The sequence below is a fragment of the Neodiprion lecontei genome, chromosome 3, assembly GCF_021901455.1.
Source record: "Neodiprion lecontei isolate iyNeoLeco1 chromosome 3, iyNeoLeco1.1, whole genome shotgun sequence".
Taxonomy (NCBI): Eukaryota; Metazoa; Arthropoda; class Insecta; order Hymenoptera; family Diprionidae; genus Neodiprion; species Neodiprion lecontei.
In genome coordinates, this window is record NC_060262.1 from 12,771,455 (window position 1) to 12,793,869 (window position 22,415).

Sequence of the window (22,415 nt, forward strand, 5' to 3'; positions counted from 1 at the left end):
ATAATCAGTAACCAAAATGACCAGGTCCCAGGAGACGGTGGATCGAAGAATGCCCAAATTTGCCGCGCAACGATAATTAGGGAATAGCAGATCAGGAATACTTTCACGGTATCACTGTTATATAATATATATATAGTAAATCTTATCGTCTTGTCATTTTTTTTTTTTTTTTCATTTAGTGGCACTTGTCGGGTCTTTTTAAAACAAGCACAAGAAAATACAAGTCGAGCCATATCAATGTTGTAATGGCAATATCGAAATGGGCCCGCCAAGTACCACGCACTGCAATTTTTTTTTTCTTCTTAATTTCAATTTTGATTTCAATTTTTTTTTTTGTCATCATTAGTTATAGTATATCAAAATCATCATTGGTGTCTAAATAAATTATACTTGGCAGTAGTATCTGATTTGATAACAGTTTTGTGGGGTGGCTGTTTTGTAGGTAATGTATGCATGTATGATTACCCCAGAAGTACTACGTCAAGTTTATTTCTAAAAACAAAACGCGCGTATTTTAGTGGCCTAATACGTAAGCGCCGTATTTACTTTGTATGGAAAATTCTGCCAGATACATTGTAATTTTACATCTCTAGATACCAGGTTCGATTCCTGGCTCTGTCGTTAATTTTTCGAAATCACCAGTTTTTCAAATTCATATCTCCCAACAATGAATTTTCTCGTAACTAATGATACTGCACATCCGCATATCATTTATTTAACTGCTTTGACCGTCTTGCGTGTGCTTCCCATCGGAAGCGTAAGATTCCAACATGTAAACATTAGACTGGGCCAAAAAAATTGACTATTTTTTTTTTTTTTAAATATATTGAGAATATCATTCAGTATGGCAAAAAAAAAATTTCATGAAATTTTAAGCCCTTAATATTAACTTTAAGAGGTCTATCATCGCTATTTTTGATTTTTAGTAATAATTTGATGTTTTACGTCAGAACTGTCGAAATATTGAAGTGAGAAAATTTATGTTCACTTATCCCTTTATAAAATTAAATTCCCTACAAAAAAGGTCTAATTATAGATTTTTGTCAGACAAGCCGTTTCCGAGTAATTAAGCTTAATAAATTGATATAATTTCTCGATTTGACTTTTTTAATTTGGAATTTCGTGACTAACGAATCAATGAATGTATAAAAAAGATCATGACAGATTCTTAAAGGAAATTGATTGTTCTACAAAAAAGATCTCTTAATATTTTTGCCTCAATTTAATTTTTCAAAAGTTATTCTCAATTAAAGTTAATATTAAGGGCTTAAAATTTCATGAAATTTTTTTTTTGCCATACTGAATGATATTCTCAATATATTTTTCAAAAAAAAAAAAATAGTCAATTTTTTTGGCCCAGTCTAGTAAACATTCAACTTCATACATTCTTACATCGGGTGCTCAAGAGACGAAAACTTTCTATTTATTGTAATTTTACCTTGGATACTTGGGTAGTCACAATAAGTGATGAGAATATTCCTTACGATCGACAAAGTGTAAACACTAATGCAAATAGCCGAATAGTGATTTCGATCATTTAACCTGAACACGTAACAAATTGATGACACATTTTAGCGACTAATGCAAACTGGGCTAGTACCACACGTCACAACGCATTCTAGTTTATGTTTTCATACGTATAAAAAACTTGAGAATGAATTTGTACTGCTATTATGAACAGCAATATCGGCTCTTGAAAGTACTTTCTTAGATCAAAGCCCTGCGATTGTTCGTACTCATGTGATTGAATCTCGAAGTCAGAGAGGGTGCGACATCAATCATATAAATAATTCAATTTACCTCATTTTTTCCCGAAATTTAGCCAAAATCTTTATGCCGGGTACTTTCTTCTTCTTCACAGACAGATTCCTTCTCTTCTTAGCCATCGCGGGAATAAATACTGACTCGAAATAATAAAAAACACGGTAGAAAAACACAAGCAAAAATAAAAGCGCGGAACACTATCCACGTGCCGAGCGACGAGGATTCGAACGAGGGGAATTGTCGTGGGGGGTTTGGGTCTACTCTCCTCGCCTGTAATTCGCATGGTCGCCGGCCAACGCGGTCGTGGCGCTAGCAGCCGCCCGCCTTTGGCGCGAAAAATTTGCTGTTTTATGCTTCGTGATTTTCCTTCTCATTTCTTCATTTTTGAAGATAATTAGGTTCTTAGGGAGTCATTTTGAAGATAAAGAATGGATCTGTGTCGCCTTTTTCGCCGAATTTTGAAAAAAAATTCACTGTCCGCTGTGTCTCACTTCAAAGATAACGTACTTTCAAGTACGTTTTTCGCAAATCTGAGAGCGAAATCGAAAATTCGGCAAAAAAGGCGACACAGATCTATTCTTTATCTTCAAAATGACCCCCTACGAACCTAATTATCTTCAAAAATGAGGAAATGAGAAGGAAAATCGTGAGTCTCTGTTCGCGCGCGCTCGTCGAGGCATAGGCAACGCCCTTAAGGCTGCCATATTCAAATTTAATCAGAACATATATGCTCAAACTTATGGTTTACCGATGGGCTCACCGCTCTCTCCAATTTTGTCGGATTTGGTTTTGGATGATCTTGAACAATATTGTCTCAACAAACTGGACTTCAAGCCTTCATTCTATTTCAGATATGTAGATGACATATTTACAGCTGTCCCTTCGGATAAAGTTGCAGAAATGCTATCTGTCTTCAACAGTTTCCATCCGAGACTACAATTTACCTCTGAATTAGAGTCTAATCACCGAATTAGCTTTTTAGATGTCCTGATCATCAATGATAACCAGCTCATCAAAACTGATTGGTTTCATAAGGCTACTTGGTCACAAAGGTATTTAAATTACCATTCTCACCATCCCAGATCTTACAAAATTGGAACGATTAATTGCTTAGTTGACAGAGCGATCCGACTCTCAAGTATGGAATTTCACAACAAAAATTTGTCCTTGATTCAGCAGGTACTAAGTAAAAACGACTATCCACCTCGCCTGCTCAACAAACATATACAGTTCAAATACGATTCCATCTTGTCATCGACCAGCCCCAACAATAACATCGATGCAACTACTGCACAAACCAATCAAAAAAACTATATTTCCATCCCATACGTCGCGGGGTTGTTTGAGTCACTCAACAGAACATTCTCTAAGTACAAAATTCAATTTGTGGGTAAATGTGCACATGATCTATCCTCGATGTTTGATTCGGGTAAGGACCCCTTACCCCCGGGTATGCGCTCTGGTGTAGTTTACAAAATACCCTGCAACCAATGCAACATGTCCTACATAGGCCAAACTAGTAGGCAACTACACACCAGGATAACCGAGCATAAACGCAATATCCATGAACACGAGGATAATTATACTGCACTGACGAGACATGCCATCGATTTCGACCACTCCTTCAATTATTCTCAAGCCAGCATTATTGACGTTGAACCGTTGTATTATACTAGGCTACTGTTAGAAATGTGCAATATTGTTGCACATCCCAATTCTGTCAACCGAAAACAAGACATAGAACATCTGAGTAATATTTACACCTCTGTGATACGACGATTGTAATTATCCATTACCGACTGAGCTTGCTCTCGATTTTACCTCCTTAACAAAATTTTGGTTTCCTTTTAATCCGTTGACTCTGCGTTTGCTCTGATAACTATCGATACCGACCTCCCCCCACTACACACTGGACGTTCCACTTGTGCAAATGTGCTCTGGATTCAACCTAAAACGGCTGTGTGTTTTATTTTATTTTATCAAAATTAACAACAAATATGAATTCTTGGGAACTACGTGTCGCGAACGCAGTGTGTTTCGGTTTTTGTTTTTTTGTTTTTTATTGTTTTATTGTTTCTATTTATTCATTAATTACCAACACGCATTCGATGTAATTGGAAGTGTCATCCGATACTAGGTAATTCCTCTCTTTTATACTTGCTTAAACATCCTTGCATATTATCCATACCACTATGTTTAATTTTGTTAAAACCTAGTTGTACATTGTTTTATTTTTGTTCGTGACAGATGTTTAAATAAATTGTTCTGAGGAGGGCCCCTATCAGGGCCGAAACGTAAACACTATAAAAAAGTGTTTTGAGTTGTGACCTTCATATCCAAGAATAACATTAATCAACAAATCATCAAGGTCAAGATAAATCGTCTTCAATAATACGAATCAATAAAAATAACACGAAACCGTACGAAAAATAAATAGAGAACCCGTTGTATGGCTGGCTAGGCTCAGGTACTCACACGTACGAACTGGTAGAGTGGCGGTATTCAAGGCAGCTAACAATAATTACAAAATTAAAGAAAATAATGAAATAAAGAATAAACTCAAGTCAGAAGGAAAATGAACAGGTCAATCGATCATATATTGTCGAGACGGTTACATGGTTGAGACACGCAAATGAAATGGTATCGACAGCGGTAGTTGATAAAATAAGCAATCGTTGTTCACAATAATTTCGGTAGAATAGAATTAAACGGTAGCTTCGAAACGAGAGACGGCAGTTAACAGAGAAAAATGAACGCAGGTCGGGAGATGCGAAATAATGCAAGAATTTATTTAAAACTACACGTCACTGGGCGACGTGATCTTACCCAAGGTGCAAATGACGCTACGGAAATTATTATTCTGTCAATTAGCAACGAGAGAACTTTACTGCAATCGATAGAAAACAAGGTAACGATAGCTCGGCAGATAATACGACGAATTTACCATAGGTTATAACCAGTACCAGAGATTGACATTCATTAACAATTTACAAAATCGGTAGCGTAAACGATCGACTAGATAACTTTCGGTAGAATTATTTATTAACGATAGAATTAATAATTTATAATGATTACGGATATGAGGAATTAAACAATGAATTCCTCAACATAACTTTTGAGAGAATACAAAATGCAAAATTATGCTAGTGAGAATTTCGGAGAATTCACGAAATAAAAAAATACACTAAATACACCGCAGTACGAAAGAATCAAGAATGATACGTAGAACTTAACTTAACAAGATACAGAGAAAAGAATAACAGGCAAAAATAATATGGAATTGCCAATAGCAATAGGAAAAAAGGTGCGGTAATATTTAGAGGCTGATTCTACGCTCGGTTGTACTTCAAGGAACTCGATATACCATACAATAGGCACAAAAATAAATAAAAATATAATAAGCAATAACAGAAATAAAATATAAGGCACACTACTATTACAAAAACGTATGAAATGAAACGTAAAGCCAATAGGGCTCAAAATACGATAGAAAATACAGAAGCGGGCTAATAGAAATTCACAAATAATCAGAAAAGTTATAAATACAAAAGAAATAATTATTCGGCAGTTACGAGGTCGCTCAGACACGAAAATAATTGATTACTGAAATCATGCAGTCACACGGCGGCTTACTGCAACTCTAATCCGTGGACCATGATTCACACAAATTCGATAAATACCATAAGAAAGAATAGAAATTATGAGCAACTTCGTAACGATACAATACAGAGGCAGAAGCCTTACCTTGACGGATGATCTCAGGCACACATCACTGAGGTTAATTTAAAATAAAACCTAGAATAATCAAAAGAAAATAAGAAGGAAGGAAAGAACTTGAATTTATAGGTAGAAGTTAACGGTAGTGCAACGATAGAAGGTGTGGAGAAACGGTAAATAAGGTAACGATAGGACGAGAGGAAAAATGATCGGTAGCCTCAAACGGAAGAATATACGGATCACTCTGAGTTGTCGCTCAGCAGGTCAAGCGTAGAATAGAAGGAGGTCGGAGTTTGGCTCGCCGATCTCGCGGTGTCGTGAGGTGATTCTTCTTCCCTTTGATTGGTTGGTTGACCCCGACCGCAAATAGGCCATCCCCCTGTGGCGAATATTGGTTACGGCGTGGTCATGCATTTTCGAAGATTACCGCTAGATGTGGCGTAATGTGCTGCTCGTGATTTCGTCATTGACACCAACTCGTACGATTTAATAGCTGCTTCAGTTTACTGTCCAGGTTGCCTATCATCGGGGACTTCTTTGACAGAGGCATATACAGGGTGCCTCTCGGTCAGAATTACCAAGTGGAGAGTGACGCCTGACTGTTCACTTCCACCGGCTTTTGTTCAGGCAGTAGCCGGCTGCCTATACCCGAGGTCGTGCAGTCAGACGGCTGGCTAAACCGTGGACCACGACCCACACAATTAGTCCTTGCCGACAGGAAGGCTGCGTCGATCCTCGGAACGATGGCTTTATCAATCTGGACGTAGTGGTTTGGGATCGGTCCGGCACCAGGCCGGTAAGTCGGAAGATGGCAGGCATCCGATAGAGCGGGCGGCTGGTTCCTCCTTGAGGAGCGGTGCCCTCGGCCGCCGGGAGGATTTTTATCTCCCTGTTCACCGGCAGTCGAGGCGATACGGAAGGTTCGGGTGGATGCTATCCCAGGTGTATAGAAGTGCACCAAGGTAGCCAGTATAGTCTGATTAGACCGTCGGTAGGCGAAGTCGTCGAGAGCTGGAAATGGTAGATATCGGTCCCTCAGTGGTCGGGGGCGTTGTCGTCCAAGTACCTTATTATCGTGCGCCGAAGCGCGAAATACAGAATTTACAAAGAAAGAATTAGTTAAAAGTAGTTATTGCCTATTTTGTATCGAGTTCGGTTGGAGTACCCTGCTGAGGACGCGTAAACTAGAAATAATAACGGTTGTGTGCCCTTGTGACGGGCGACTCTGAAACGCCACGTTAAAATGTATCAGTTGGGTTGAAGATTTTTCTTACGTAAACATAATTATGTAATAAGCGTATCAATTCCTTGGAACACACAAAAAAGAACCGCTTGAATATATGAAGTACGTTAGCAATGGTCTATAATTGTTACATAGAAATGATTATGTAAAGAGGATACAAATACTTTGAAACACACTGAAATGGATCCGTTGACACATATCTGTGATGTTAACTGCGATATATTTTCTTAACCCTTTCGGCCCGATCGGTGACTATGATCACCCAACGCCCGACGCTCGCTCTGTCCGATTGGTGACTATAGTCACCCAACGCCCGACGCTCGCTCTGTCCGAGCGGTGACTATAGTCACCCAACGCCTGACACTCGCTCTGTACGAGCGGTGACCATGGTAACCCAACATTTGACGCTCGTTATGTACGAACGGTGACCGTGGTAACCCAACATTTGACGCTCGTTATGTACGAACGGTGACCGTGGTAACCCAACATTATGTTATAATTTTTTAAGCATTTTTTTTACGAGCGACTACACTCGCTCTGCGTAAGATAGCGTGGTATTGTGCGTCTGACGGGCGCTTGCAGTTGTTCCGCAAGTACGGACGCTTGCCGCGACTGCTCGGTCAGCGGGGACGGCGCGACGTAGAATGCGTCCGTAGCGAAAGGGTTAATGTATACGTCATTATGTAACAGATATATCAATTCTTTGGACCACACAAAGCCGAATGCTTTGAGACCCAAATGTTGCGTAACATCTGTTCTGTAAATTTAACATAAAATTTTCACTCAGCGGTTACGTTGCATTAACGTCAACGTACTTTGTGGGGCACATAAAAGATATCAGTTATGTACCCAACCAGATATATCATTGACTTTTTATTGCGATCCAGCAGCTACATAAACGAAGCAAGTGTGCTGCCTGGGTCGTGATTTAATAAAAATCTGAAAAAATTCAGCAACAATTGGCATGCTATGAACAACAACAACCAATAACATTAAAATCACTCGAAAATTATTAAATAATTGTTTTATCAATTAATTGTTTAATAATATAACAACGACCCCTTGATTTTTTTATACGAATTAAATTTGTTAATTTTTCTTTTTTCAAAATTTTTCACCGAATTTGAAATTACATTTTTCAAACTTTTAAAATGGCCGTATATATGGCTTTTTCGGATAAGTGTCGTTGAAAGTTTGCAAAACTAATGGTAAACCTGACTGCAAAAACATATTCAAAATTCATATTCTTTAGGTGATATTTTATAATTTTTTTTCAAAATTTTCCTACATTTTGGAATATTTCGAAGAAATGATTATGAAATCAATATATCCCGCAAAACAAAATTTACCATAATTCGGCCAAAAATAAAAATACTCAGTGAAAATCAGTGAAAAAATGTAGATCGATTCTTAACAATTTATTTTAAACATCCGCCGTTATTTTGTTTTCATCAATTTTGTATCAACTGTGGTGAATTTCTGTGCAAGAATCCTTACTCTTCAACATGTTTTTTGATTTTTTAGTCTCAGACTCTTGCCAATCCTGAGATTATAACTATTCCTAACCTGTATTACAACTGTTCTCACATAGTTGTAACAATGTTATGTGAATGTTGCAAGTATTGGTTATACAACTGCAATATTGAAACATTTCATAACATCCACCTAACCTGAATATTATTAATGTTATATTCACATCCTTACCAGCATAATATGTAACGATTACGATATGTTGGCTATGTAACTGCAACATTTTGCCGTTCTAGAAGATTTACGTTATGTACGTACAACCATTGTTATGCTCACATGGATGTAACAATGTTATGTGACCTTTGCAAGTACTGGTTATGCAACTGCAATATTACAATATTTCATAACATATACATTACGGAAATAGTACCAATGTTATATTCATATCGTTACAAGCATAATATGTAACGGTTACGATATGTTGACTATGTAACTGCAACATTTTGCCGTTTTCGAACATTTACATTACGCACGTACAACCATTGTTATACTCACATGGTTGTAATAATGTTATGTAACTGTTGCAAGCACTGGTTATACAACTGCAATATTGCAACATTTCATAACATACACGTTACCTGAACATTATTATTGTAATATTCTCATCTTTATAAGCATAATATTTAACAGTTACAATATTCTAGTAATGTAACTGCAATATTATACCCTTTCATAATGTTTACATAACCTGAATATTACCAATGTTATACTCACATTGTTACACACATGTTATGAGACTGTTATACACTTTGGTAATGTAACCATGATGTTACCATGGTACGTTACATATAGATGACATACACGTATTGCGTGAAAAATTGCGGTGTTATTTCCATATTACGTAACAGTTATGCTACACAAGTGTAACATTTGTGATATTTATTGTAACTTCCACGTTATATTGCCGTTACATGACTGGTTTATTGGGATAGTTTGAATTCTACTAGTCTTCAAGTGGTTTCTGATCGTTCGAGGATGTTCGGTATATTTATGATTTCCAACTGATTTTAAATATTAAAGTAATTCTTTAACTTCAGTGATTTACAGTGATTTTTAACTGATTGCTCAAGTCAATGGTCCTTCGATGCTGGTGTTTGATCCTGCGTTCGGTACTTTATATTTGAAAAACTAGCTGTCCATGCGCACGTCACACTAATTCTGATTCAGTCGAAGCTTTAAGTGACTAAAATATAGAAAGAATGTTTTAATGTTCAAGATAGACAAAAAAAAAAAAAAAAATTGAAGGTTGTTTATTCAGAAATTTTAAATGAGAATTGAGGAAAATAAAACCTTTTTTCTGGAAGTAAGGGAAAGTTTTCAGAAAATTTCGGAAAATTAGTTATAAAGCACTTTAAACGAATTGTATTGCTAAATATAGTTAAAACAGCATTCGACAGATCTATCGCCGACGATTCATATGCTGCTCGGTATTTCGCAGCTCTTGAGGGAGATTTTGTTGTGATGTCTTTTAAAATAATGGCAGCATCGTTTAATCCTGCAGAACCGAGTCTCATCCTGATGGCCAAAGTTAATTCCTCCGCGCAATGCGTTTCACTGACTTCTAAAGCCCTTCTTTTCTTGGTACGTTCAATCGACTCTTCGAAACTCGAATTTCGAGACCGCTCAGGTACACCTGGAATACTAGGAGTTGATGGCTCTCCATTAGTTTTCTTACAATTCTGGAAGCAATAGCGCGAGCATTATACTATCAATTTTGACCCGTAACTTGAGTTTTCGAAACATTAACGAAATTACTTACCAAAATACATATTGAGGTTTAGACCATTTTTAATTTTTTATAATAAATGCATTGTTGCTTCTGTACACTTCTAGCCACTTACTTTTCATTTTACAAAGTAATTTTTTCAATGAATCCTTTACATAGCTGTCAATCGAGAAAGATTCGGATGACTCGTGAGTAATTTTCTCCTCCGAAACCCGAAGTTGCGCATCCGGGCACAATTTCAATTTCTCCTTAATCATTCCAAAACTATCCTGATAAATGCACGTGTAATCCATGGCACGTGAACCTAGAATAAAACACGTATAATAAACATTTACTAAAAATCGAATGTTTTCATGGGAAAAATTTTAATCTCGTTGTAAACGATGGACTAAATTATTGAAACATTTTGAACACTCGTTACATGACTTAGGACTCTTGACGGGGCGGTGTCAAAGTTCCGAATTTGAAAAGTTCCGAAGGCGCAGAATTCCCAACTTTTTCGTGACGAAACTTAAAGTGAAGAAACAAGACTTCAAAGAATCATCAAAGTTTCGAATGGTCAGAAGACCGACGGCTCAAAGGTCCGAAATGCAAGATTCCGAAAAGCAAAGTTCCGATAGAGCAAAGTTCCAAAAAGTAAAGTTTCGATAGAGCAAAATTCCGAAAAGCAAAAATTCCAACAGAACAAAGAACTTGAAACAAAGTTTATTGAAAATTTTATGTACTACAAATTTGGTTCACACCATTTTTAATGTTTCATTAACCATTAACTATATATTTAGTAATAACCATGTGTTCACAACAACCTTGTGAAAACCAACTTTCCTGTCGCGTGCCGCACAAGTCACGCGCCACAACAAGCATCACACGCTTTCCAGTCGCGCGCCACAGCGGACAGCACCCACGACGTCACACGCGCCGCTGACGCCACCCACGCAGCCGCGCGCGTCTCGTAATCAGCTCGCGTGGTTTCCCGCTGTCAAAGTGGAGCCGCGGCTGGGATAAGAGACAACCGATCTCACCGATCGAGAGGACAACTTCGGTCTCACCGATATTGAGCCATAAACTACACTCAAAGAACTATCACGTTATACCACCAGTACGCGACAGTTACTTGACAGCACGCAGATTTTGGACTACTGCATGACTGGATCATTCAATCTGGCACCAGCCAGCTCAGCAAAGAGGATAAGTTCCCACAATCCACCAGCTCCTTGGGCGCTACAACTAGTGGACGTCCCTTCAAGGACTGTGATGAGGCCACCCGGCATTCTTCTATCTCTCTGGGACGTCCGACGAGCCAGGATCACCTCTCCAAGGTACAACCGCATCATCCCAGCGGCGGTGTCTCCCTACGTGACGTCACCACCCACCTACGTGTCAACGGCCACTCAGACAACACCATCTGACAGCGAGTGGGAACCGTCACTACCAATGAGCGGACCAGAGAATCGCCGTCCTCAAACGCCGCCTAGCTCACCAGAGAGCCATTACACGCCGCCACCGAGCACCGCACCGATTCGTCGCCGCTCATCTTCGCTGCAGCCTCCATCACGGTGCAATAAGACCACGACAATCCCTTCCCTCGCTTGGCAACCAAATAATTGACTACCTTGTATATATATTTGTAAATAGAAAATGAATAAATAAGGTGTATATACAATAACATCAAATTCTCATCTTTGACACCACAGCGATCAACTCCTTCCAAGCGACTCGGTCGAAAAAGCTATCAAAAAATAGCGAACACCATGTTGAAGAAAGTTTGACGCGCTATAAATAGAAATCTATGCATTATACAGAAAAAAGTTTATAATAAAAGTTATAGGAAACTTTATCATCCACACAATCTACTATCACTACATTTTTGTCGGGTGCGGGTAAAAAATCAGAAAAACCAAAAATCGCAATTGTCTGCATGAAAACAGTCTCACGATGGCTCATTTTATACTCCTTATTCTTTTCGCACTTTCGGAATTTTGTCTTTTCGGTATTTTGTCCTGTCGGAATTCCGCCTTTTCGGAACTTTGCACTTTCGGAACTTTGCGCGTCGGATTTTCGACCATTCGAAAGTTTGATGTTTCGTCAAAGTTTTGTTTCTTTACTTCGAGTTTCGCCACGAAAACATTCGGGATTGTGCGCTTTCTGAATTTTTCGAATTCGGAACTTTGACACCGCCCCCTCTTGACGAATAGATCATTAGGTAGAAATTGTTTTATATACCACAAGGAACTGCTATTGTACAGGTATACCTGCTGGGAATATGCGCCCAGCCTGAACAAACATGCCGAGCGTTGCGCGACATGAAAATTCCGGTTCCCAAAGCCAGATATGCAACATTCTGCAGAAAGTTTTCATCAACTGCTAATCTTAATAACATTATCAATAGTCTATTAGGGGCTCCCCCCCCCCACCCTGCGCGCTTCGCGCTTCACTATTTCCTTATACATTATCTATTAGACAGGTGAAATTATTTATGCTGATTTGATGACAGGTCTGCAACTGTTGATCGGTTGTTTCCGATCAACCCGGCCTGCTCAGATTGTTTTAGTCAACGAATCCACTCAGATGTACAAAATCCCCGATGCCATGCAACCCCAATTGCATTTGGCGACTTATTTTGCTATAGTTATTATTTTTAGATTTTTTTACGTATATCTACATATAGAGATATAGAGTCTACTGTGTCTGGTTTATAATGGGAGCTTTCCAGCAACGACACAGAGCGACACTGTGTCGAACATGGTGCTTTCCAACAACGACACAGAACGACACAGTCGGACACAGCTGCGAAGCATGGTTGACACCGTGTCGGATTCATTGCTGCCAATTTTTTAGTTAGAGATTTTGTTTTCGACGCATGGTATTGTTTATATTTATTTATTAAATGCAATGATAATCTATACGCGTTTCACAAATGTTTTTTTTTCCTGAAGCGCTCAATGTTCCTAGATTTTTCGTATAATGCATGAGCGGACTCTAGTGACTGAATTAAGAACCTCAAACCGTTCCAACAAACACCAAGGCACAGTGTTCGACCGTGTAACACTGTGTCACACTGTGTCTCCTTGCTGGAAAGCTCCCAATGTACGAATAATTGATGTCAATTTTTTTTTTTCAAATAAATTTATTGTCTTGTACATTTATTATTTTAAATTTAGTTCGAAATTGACCAGGGAGCGAAAAATCGTTCACTTTAGGATGTTTTCGCTGTGGAATGATAAATTTTCTATAATTTTCTTTATATTTTCTTGTATAATTTTGATTTACCATACGTAGACGGACCGCGTATGGAATGTCGTTTGCAGTGGTACCCGTAGGAAAATTTTTTAATACCCTACATATTTCCGGCCACCTAGGATCACATGTCATTGTGATGAATAAATCCGGTCGACCAACTTTCCCTGTTATTGCCATTGCATCTTGGTACTGCTGTTGCATATGTCGCATGTTGCCGGAAAATGTTGAGTGTAAAATCATTTGGTTTCCAAGTCTTGTTCGATCCAACGTATTCGCTTCACTATTTGGTATGTGATCAGTCATTCCCTTGTAACATTCTACACGCAGTTCCTTCTGATTATTTCTTAAAAACAATAAACGCTGCAATTCGTTATGAGATATGCATAATCACATAGTGTTGTGTCAATCGTCCGCTCCGCAACAACTGATTCTGTGCTTCACCTCGACGTAAGGCCAATCGATGTCCTGCATAGTATTGAACAGGAGAGATGGTCTTGTTTGTTCCTGTGTTTCATATTATAGCTCCATCCTAAATCACCGTCATTTTCTCTCAGCGCTAGCTGAGTTTGTGCGTCGTAGATGTAAATTTGTCCATATCTCGGTCGGTTATTATTTGCGGTCTCTAAACTTGTAGATATTTTGTAATTCACATCCCCGATTATTTTCATCACATATGGTCCTCGATTCCCCAGATCTGCCACGGTGCAATTGACTAATGCAAACGCAAACGCGTCATTATATGATCGTATATGTTGTCTGAAGTGTCCTGATACTTCGTGATTTCCTCTTCGCAGACGTTGAAGTACATCAGGATATTCCGTTAATGGTGGTAATGTTATATTTCCTCCATGACAGCAATTATTTGCCACCCTTCCTGGTTCATATTTGTACCTTTCTGCATTGCAATGTTTACATTTTACTTTCATTTCACCCATGTCTAGTTGCTCCACAGTTTTGAAAATGCCTTTTTCAATATCCCCGTTGTAACGATGCTCAGCAACGATTCTTAGGCGAGTTCGCTTAGAAAGTACTGGTTCACTATTCATTGCTTCCACTCGTTCTCTGTTTCTGTCTAATTCCAACCTGTCTCTGCTATCTTCTATTGTTTGGCTGAATACAGATAGTTCCTTCTCCATAGATATCGACGTATCACTGTCACTTAATATTTCTTCACAAACATGAATTTCAGATACGTTATTTTTGCTCATAAGTCGTTGATACACTTCTTTTTCGTCTGTCGTTTCATTTACTCGTTGTCTCTTGCTGTCCAGTTCAATTCCTTGTGTGCTTACTTTTTTTTTCATCAATCTAAGCTTCTGTTCGTTGGTTGAAAATTGGTGTTCCTTCTCCCTTGATATCGATCTATCTCCTTGACTTGATATTTCTTCACTCTCCTCGAGTTCTGTTTTATTACTTATGCTGACATGTTTGCCAGTATGATATTTTTTGTTCGCTTCCCTATATTTTCGCTGCTATTCTCGTCGTCTCATTTTTGTCTTTTCTATGTCCATAATATTGGTTGGTCGTCCTCTTAATCTATTTTCCAAATCAATAATCACAATCGATTCTTCTAATTCGTCGACACCCTTCGCTGAATTATTTTGGCTACCACTCACCATTGCTGAATTATTTTCGCTACCGCTCTGCCTGTTATTCTCCAAAATCACCTTCTTTATATTATTTTTTTCTGTATATTTGCGTTGCTATTCACTCCGCAAAACACCTCTTTGTGGTCAACATAGATCCTGGTCGTCCTCTTGCCTGGTTATACGAATATTTGTTTGATATTATTCTATGGCTTATTTGGTTATTCGCACTTACAATTTTATTTTCCTTTTTCTTTTGTGATACGTCCGACCATCCATCGTCTTCATCGCCTTGTCTGCTGATTGAAACTCTTCCTTTCTCCATTGCCATCGTAAGTCCTGGCTGTCCTTTCAACTGTTTGATGATATATTCAGATTTAATAGAAAGACTATAATTTGCTTGTTACTTTTGATACTTATTACTCACTATCTGAATTTTATTTTGGTTCTGCAAGACATCAAAGTGTCCACTGTCTCCGTCGCCGGTGAAGAATAGCAGGAATTGTCTTTCATCTTGGGATCCGGTTTGGTGTGGATGAATTTGTTCTCCGCGATACACGATTAAACATATCTTAAAAATGTCCGCAGCTGCAGCTAATTCTGCTTCTCCCCCGTAAATTCCATTTTTATTCATATGTGATTTGTAATCACCAGGTGACCTAATCACGGCACCGTTTGACTCATTACCTGTAATAAAACCCGCAAATGTAGACCAATTATCAACTATATTTGAAACGATACTCAGTCTCACCTCTGCGTGTCGATCTTGAGTGCCGTGTATACAATAAGCCAGCGCGCGAAAAAGACAATTCCCGTCGGGAATCATCTTGATAATTCTCGTTTGCATATTTATTCTTTGTGTGTCAGAAACAAATAACTATAAAGATATTTGTCAAAGACTGTCATCAACAGCCGATAACAGCTGTCAATCACTTGACACTAACTTCATAGCTACAGTAACTTTATTAATAAATATATTCATTTGAAAATACTCCACGTTCGGCTTCTCAGCGCACATCTTGTTATGAACATAGGAAGTTTTGTTTGCTAGATGCTTTTTGTTTTGTTTTCGGGATCTCACCCCACCGCCAAATTCATGCGCATATTATTGTTATTATAATCTTTTTTACCTGTTGTTATTAAAATTTCTTTTTCATTTGTTCACGCGGGACAGGACTTTTTTATTAGATAGAGAGACAATGTTCAGAAGTCTGGGATCTCCCGCGATCATAACTGTAATCATACTTTTTTTGTAATATTAAATTTACACGCTTGCTTAAAGTGCATACATTGAACACTCTTTCAAACATACAATGTTTGAAATTTCAGAAAACTATCTTACATGAAAATATTCTACATACCTTCAAGATTATCTTCTGTTTTACCGATTTGAAATCGGTAGCGTAGCACAAAATATATTTCACTTCGCTCGAATCGAAAATTTCGGAGTACAAAATCGCTACGTTCTTCACTCGCAAACGGATAAGTTGGGACTGTCGTCAGTCGAGTACCGCAAAGGGTAGGGACCGGTCCTTATACAATAGGGCGTAGAAACACCTGATCTTTGAAATTACATACATACAAATCAAAAATTAGAAAACTCAATTTTTGGATCTTGCCGATTTTTCTGTGAATCTGCCCACAGTGCGGCCCACATAAAAAGTGCCCCACCTACCCACCTACTTTTATGTATTTTGACGCGCTGAATTCGAATCTGAGGTCCGTTTGGTCCGTACACCTTCAAAATTTTGAGAAAAGTGCAAAAAACCGTAAAAAATGGAAAAAACTGCAGTTTTGGTGATAAAAAGAATGTCTAAATATAAATCGTATAAGTTATACATGTGATTCGATTCGCTAAATATAAATCTGAAGTTTATTTTGCCTGTAAGCCCTTAAAAATATAAATAAGTTGCAAAAAATCCTTAAAAATATGTAAATATTATACTATATATTGTATTTACAGTAATAAAAAAAATTGATTAAACATGATTGAATTTATTTCTCAAATATTGTGATGCACTAAATCCAAATAAAAAATCTGTGGATGTGAATCAGTCAGAAATTTACCGAAAATCGTTCAAAAAAGCATAGAAAGATAAGGTAACGAACGAGCTTTATCGATATCAAGGGAAGTGGAACGTCAACATGATGGCAGATTTTTGCTGGACGCTGGAGAGAGAAGTAACGAAGGGCAATCAGAAACAAAAGAGAAACCCGTTGCATAGGTCATTCGAAGACAAAAGAGTTCGACACAAACGAAGAACAGTTTGAAATCGATAAAGCTCGTTCCTTACCTTATCTTTCTATGCTTTTTTTGCACGATTTTTGGTGAATTTCTGACTGATTCACATTAACAGATTTTTTATTTGGATTTAGTGCATCACAATATGTGAGAAATAAATTTAATCATGTTCAATCAATTTTTTTATTATTGTATGAACAAATTACAGCAATTTTTAGGAATTTTTTACAATGTATTTATATTTTCGAGGGCCTAGAGCCAAATAAACTTCAGATTTATACTCAACGGATCGAATCACATGAAAAACTTATACGATTTATATTTAGAAATTTTTATTATCACCAAAACTGCAGTTTTTTTCCATTTTTTACGGTATTTTGCACTTTTCTCAAAATTTTGAGTATGTACGGACCAAACGGACCTCAGACTCGGATTGAGCGCGTCAAAATACATAAAGGTAGGTGGGTTTGTTCAAATGTACAGTCCACTTTTTTATTTTGTAGGCCGGTGTTACGAGCGAGAATAACGAATTCGTCACCAAAAATTTCCGAATACATCCGATACATCAAATCACTAAAGAATGTTTATTTACTGAAAGAACAAATTATTCACCCACCCTTGAAGGAGAGGTAGAAATAAATATTTTAAATTCGGCATTCAAAAACAAATGTTAACTAGCATTTGATTACGTGATCATAAAGGCTTATTTGAAAAAGTTTAACGAAGTTTTTTTGTACGTATTCGAAAAAAAAAAAATATATATAATCCTGAATATGGATAGTATCGTATTCACTGCCTATTGAATAAATTTCTATAAAAATTAAAGTTTTGCGAACAGTGATTCTGATCTGAGGATTACAAAAAAATTATAATATTTCCCCAATAATACGTACTAGGCATTTGAATACTTAGAGCTTGAAATATATCCAAGGTTGAATGACAAATATATGTTAGAATGATATACTCATTGTTTTGAACATGTAATTAAATCCCAGTTACGATTGCGTTCGAATTTCAAATTTGACAATTTGAGTTCAACCTCCAGTTTACAGAAAGGGTGCGAAATCTTTGCATCCTTTATAATAACTAATCAGAATTACAAACCATTTTTAGTGTCACCGTTTGGCGCTGGCGATTGCAATATGTACAATTCCAATCGTCGTTCTCACTGATGTATGTAGTATGAATGGAACCTGTAATATTATTGATAAAAACAAATGTTTTGACATATCATGATTCATATGTAATAGTTATCAGAGGTTGACCTGAACTTACTTTTGCTGAAGCTGATTTTCGCTCGAGATCGTTTTGCGCTACCTTGTGGAAACGAATACCCAAATTCCACATTACTTTTATATGATTATTCAATTTATTGAAACGAATACTCAAAATCTTCCATCACTTCAATATGTGGAAATGAATACTCGAAATTTCACATCACGTCAATATAAATATTTAATTTACTGATGATAGCCCGGAATTTTGGGCGACTAAGTAAATAAAATTTGAAACGATTCGTTTATATTTTTCGCTGATCAATGAAATGTTTGCAACGTTAGAGCAAATTATTTCTTTCGAGTTAAATCATCATTTGCATGACAACGACAAAAACACGGTCATATCCTTGAAAGAATATAACGGCGCGCCACTATTAAACTGACACCACAAGACGATAACAAAAAACACGGTTATATTCTTCGAATGAAAGCATATAACGGCACACCAACTGTCAACTGACATGCTACACCGACCGAATAAAGGGAACGAATAAAACGCCAACAATGTGCTCGATACTTTGATCATTTCAATATTCGATCGTCGCATCAACTTTTTTAGAGATGATATCATGAGGAACGACACTCCGTCTCGCTTACACGACCATCTCTTTCACATCGACTGTGTTTTCCTACGCCAACCACTAACTCTACATAACGTGACGCTCTCTCACATGATATCTTATAATTACATTGAATATCACACTATGAGGGACCAAATTACGAAACTTGCAGATTAATTTTGAGTGATCCAGGAGCAATTGGTAGTAATTACCAAATTTCCCATCTCCCTATTCCTCTAAGTTACATATCAAATCGAATTCAGCAACACTTCGCCTGGCGAATGTTTGAAAGCGAAACGTTTTTTTGTTTATTCTGGAGAACTGCGTGGGAGCAAATGATAAATGTTAGCGAGCAATTGAAGAGCAATTATTTGGTACATGAATTCTTTACAAATTCTATGGTTTTTGAAAATCCGCCACTCACCTTGTGGCTCCCGAAAATTCATTTGCTTTTTGATATTCTTGAAAACCGTCTGAGCAGAAACTAGTAGAGAGATTGCCAATGCTCGCCCTGCGGGTGAACCAAGTTGCAGGGGGATTTGGACGTGGTGGGGGTTGTTCGCGTGCACATTGGCTTGGCCGATACGTCAGATTTTGGAAGATCGCTGCGGCAGCTGCGTGCACATCAGCTACTTGGGTAATGCAGAGTGACTGCAGAGCTGACTGAGCGGCGGCGTGCACGTACTTCGAGCGTATCTATCGGGTGAACCTTTTTGTTTGATGAGGAAAATTAAAATAGACCCGCCAACAAGAAAAAAAACCAACATACTTTCTCTCATGTCGCTTCATTTATAAAGACAGGATTGACTCGAAAAATTACTTTTCTACGTGCGAGGAGAGCATATCACGCTTCGACTCATTTTCTCAGCATATTTAATTTCGTACTTCAATTCTGACATTTCCGGTGTTCAATATTCGGTCAAAGATTCCTATTAGGAGTTTTAAATTCATTAACAGATTCTTCTATTTCAAAAAATGCAGCAATCTATCACTCTTGAAAAAAAAGGATGTGGTCTCGATCCCAGAATCATTAGATTACCAGCCATGAGCGCAACGCCCGCTGCTACGGACTATATACGATAATTTTGGCGGTCCAGTGCATCTTCATCTACTGAAGGCTTAACAGCCAATTAATTACTTTTTACGTAGATTTAGTTCAATTAGGTATAATATTATTCGAAAAAATTGTTGATGCGTATACGTGCTGGAATGAAAGAATAGTCTCTGACGCAGTCATGCACCTATTGACGAGCGTACTTTTCTGCAACAGGCCCAATTGAGAAGACCGTGATATAAATATATGCTTATCACAATTAAATGTTCAGTTACAGAATCATTCATCATCAGCAAAATACAATCGAGTCTGTGAATAAACGTGAACTTTCGCAGTTGTTGGTTTCTCCAACGAATGCGGAAGACGCGGTTTCCAAACGAAAAGGTTCACCCGGTAGATACGCTCGAGGCACGTGCACGCCGCGGCGCCGCCGCTTAGTCAGCTCTGCAGTCACTCTGCATTACCCAGGTAGCTGATGTACACGCAGCTGCCGAAGCGACTTCCAGAATCTGACGTATCGGCCAAGCCAATGTGCACGCGAACTACCCCCACTCCTCGGCCAGCGGAGACCTCCTCGAGCACCTGCATTGGAAATCTCTCTACTAGTCTTCTGGCAAAAAAAGTTAGAGAGCAATCAAAAGTAATTAGGGAGCAGTTTTTTTTTTTTGTGTGAAATTTGTTATGAAATTCATAATCGCTAGCCAACTTTACATAAGACTGGTATTTTCTGAGTGCGAATTCCAGTTGAGCGGTCAGGGAAAGGGGGTTGATCTTCAGCCGCTAACTTGGAAAACATGTTTAATAAAATATCTCGTGAACCGTTTATCGTAAGTCAAAAACCGAAAGATCTTTTTTGTAGATGATAAAATTCTTTGCAACCTTCATACGAGATATTTTGTCTGTATTGTCTATAGTTTCCTAAGCATGGTTATTATTCCATGTACAGGGTGTCTCATTTCAATTAATCCAATCAAATATCTCGAAAACTAGAAGTGTGAGTAAAAAATATCTCATAGTTAGACAAAAATTGTATGGCTCAAAAATAGAAACAAGATAAAAGTATTATATTCTCCGCAAGTGGACCCGTCAAGGTAAGTCGAAGGTCTACTTGGTTTTTTCGAAAGAAACAGTATATTTTTTTTATTGGCATCTGAAAGGGCATTTAATTCAGGATCCAAAAGTACTATAATTACCACCTCAACTAAACTAGTGACGAGCTACGAGCCGGTCAGATTGCTACTAAAAGATCCTGTCGAACTCGATTTATGAGAATTGCATATTACGCAGAATTTACAATACGTGCATTTCGTACAGGCCAATCGATAGGACAAAAGATGAGTGATTCTGTGACAGAAACATTATACCAGGATACAGACTGTGCGATTACACGAAAGATAGGCCATAGTTATATCATTTCACGTTTTCTACTCGCAACTATCATTTGTTAATTTGTTATCACATTTAAAAGCGATCAATCGTTCTTTCTTTTCAATTTTCACTTGTAAAATGAAAACTAATGCAGGAATCTTAATGCTTTGACAAGATGAACTGCAGAGAATCAAAATGCGAACAAAATAAGCTTTAGAAGTACTTGATCAGATTTGGTACCGAAGAAAAACAAGATTTTGTTGTGTTTTTTTTTTTGGAAAATCACGACTCCGCCATTTAAAATGTTGTAGCGCATGCTCTTCGCGAAATAGTAGTGATTGACATGTATTTTATGAGTGTGCAAAATAAGTACTGTCGGGTCATTGGTTTTTGCAAAATTGCAATCTGAATTTTGAAATGCATTATTTTGCAGCGTGCATCGCTACGCCATTGATGGCTCGATTTCAATTTTTCAAAAACATTTTTAAGTAAAAGTATAGTACTACAAAACGTATATTCTCATATCGCATTGAAAACGGCTGACTGAAAAGGGCCGAGTGCGTGGAAGCGGTTGAGTAGTAGCGGCACAACGATAGAGGCAGAGAGGCATGATTTGTGTTGTATATATTATTACCCTTGGGATAAAAATTACTTTTCAAGTATCCGAAGTGTTGATTATCGTGACTAGGATAATCAAGGTTCTACTGTATACCGTGTCATTGCCACACTGACCTTACGGGGAATGGAAGGGAACGTGAGGGCGCTAGCAAATGTCCAGAATGTACGACATAATGAAATGACAAAACTAATGATCGAAAATATGAGAGAGAATTATGGATGAAAGACAAGATGTCAGAAAATAAGATACAGGGATTATGCTAAGTATCAGGCCGTAATAGTCTGTAATATTGATATCGATAAATTCAATCCACTAGTTGACCTCATCCTCGCGATATGCTCAGCTGTCAGTTTTGGCACAGGGAAACGTGGGGGCGATGGATGAAAAAAAACACAAACAAATCATGAATAACTGGTAGGTAATGCGAGAATTTGTTGGGGGCTGGTAAGGCAAGTCTCGCGAACATGCTGCCTTGTACAAAAGGCCTCA

At 37.8% G+C, this 22,415-nt stretch overlaps 1 protein-coding gene and 1 long non-coding RNA gene across 2 annotated transcripts in view; one reads left to right on the forward strand and one right to left on the reverse strand.

Annotated features, from left to right (window-relative positions):
- LOC124293695 (glutamate receptor ionotropic, NMDA 2B) overlaps window positions 1-22,415 on the forward strand; it is a 1,867,270-nt gene that overhangs the window by 309,945 nt on the left and 1,534,910 nt on the right. The gene's annotated exons all lie outside the window — the stretch shown is intronic.
- LOC124293704 lies at window positions 14,933-15,274 on the reverse strand. The gene is made up of 3 exons (XR_006903582.1): window positions 15,234-15,274; window positions 15,042-15,161; window positions 14,933-14,981 (listed from the first exon to the last, which is right to left on the reverse strand). It is a non-coding gene; the product is annotated as an uncharacterized LOC124293704 (long non-coding RNA).